Here is a 1862-nt window from a genome sequence, read left to right as displayed (position 1 = left end):
TGCGTGCGACCCGCCTCCATATTCCTCAAGAAGTGCTATCACACCATCAATCCCGAAATCGTCTAGTCGTCGGAGACGCTGCGAATATGCATGACTGTAAGCAGTTTTACCGTTCTTGTCTTTTGTCATGATATCAATTCCCGGGTGTCCCAGTAAGACTTTGACAGCATCTACGTTTCCCCGAACGGCCGCGGTCATAAGGGCTGTACGTTCTTTGCAGTCCCTGCTATTCACATCCACCCGACCTGTCTGCAATAACATTGTTGCAATATGCGCATACCCTGATTCTGCAGCATAGGACAAGGGCGTCCATTGAGTCTCAGGCGACCGGCCGTTCGGATCCACATCTTCTCGCCTTAAAAGCATCTCCACTATGTCATCCTTAGGCCGGCCATACACAGCTGTAGCGAGTGGAGAAAAACCAATGTGATTGCACGAAGTAGCATTGATACCCGGAGTCGCAAGCAAGATTCTGACCACTTTGCTTCGGTGTTTATAAATGGCATGGAATAATGCCGAGTTACCATCTTTGTCTACTGAATTCAACGAGTTCATGTGTTTTGAGGCCAAGATTGCCTTAATGACCTCTTCATGACCGTTACGCGCTGCTTCCATGAAGGGCGTATGAAAATTCTTTGGATCGGCCTGGTTGACATCGACATCGTCTCGCGACAGGAGTAGCTTCACAATCTCAAGATGTCCTACTTCTGCAGCCACTACCAACGGTAGCTCTTCACGAGGGTCAGCTCCCTGATTCAGAAGAACCTCTGTGATGTGCACCAATCCCTGATGCACAGCGGATTGAAGTGGAGAGGGTGGCACCACAGGGGAAGGGGGCCAGTGCATGTGTCTTGTTCTAAGCATGTCTGCAACTTGTCTGTGGTGTGCTACGTCGAGGAATGCAATGATTTCACGTTCTATCGAATATTGTACTAGTCCGCTGGCATGGTATCCCCAGTAACTGTATGAATAGTTAAGGAACATATGTTTTTCAATGTCTCGAAGAAGGAGAGCAAGGGGAGAACCAAAAAAGGACACAGTATACGTCTTTTCTGGGATGCAGGGCCGGGGAATGTCGATGTCGTTGAATGTCATATAGGTAAGGCAGGTGCGTGTGATGCTGCCCCCAAAGCCAGGAAATAAATCATCTTGCCGAGACATAAAATACTCTTGGGTCGTATAATCTAGCAAAATTTCATCATCAGCCTATGTAAGAAAGATTGGATCATTTACACTTACGCACAAACCTCACTATGCTGATATCATAGTAACGGAATATCCAATTTGGCTGGTCCATGATGACAAGTCCGGCGCAGACGCTCCCCAAAAGGTCATCATTGCAGAGATTGTCGGGGTCTAGGGCCGTTGTTCCCAGTTCCACGGCCAATGCGTACCGCAGTTCCAACACAGTCAAAGGGCGCGCAGCAAAAGCTATCCAGCCAAATATACGATATGCAAGGTCCCTATCGTGCTCGCCTTGACTATTAACTCTCTCCAACGTCTTGTCATATGCACCTGCCATGTTGTCTGGCAGTTTTCCGAGTGCGACTCGAAGTATTTTTGGGGTCGTTGACTGGGCCAGTGAATCCATATGCAGGCCTGCCAGAAGGAACCTACAGAGAGTCAGTCATGCGATAAGTGCAACTGCATGAGCAACGCACATGCCATCAGCCTTCTCTGTTATTCCATCAAGTATCTCCTGACGCAAATCGTCTCTTCCCTTGATTAGGCGGGCAAGACGGCCACAAGAGAGCTTGGTTGTGATATACGCCTTGATATCATCATCGGAAGCTCGAATATCCAACCTAGTATCTTCCTCAAACAATGTTCCTATCGTGGTGATGACTCTCGATGTCACACAG

Source organism: Desarmillaria tabescens (assembly GCF_030435595.1).
Source record: "Desarmillaria tabescens strain CCBAS 213 chromosome Unknown EV420scaffold_176, whole genome shotgun sequence".
Classification (NCBI taxonomy): Eukaryota; Fungi; Basidiomycota; class Agaricomycetes; order Agaricales; family Physalacriaceae; genus Desarmillaria; species Desarmillaria tabescens.
The sequence above is the reverse complement of the archived record's forward strand: the minus strand, read 5'-3'. Positions refer to the sequence as shown.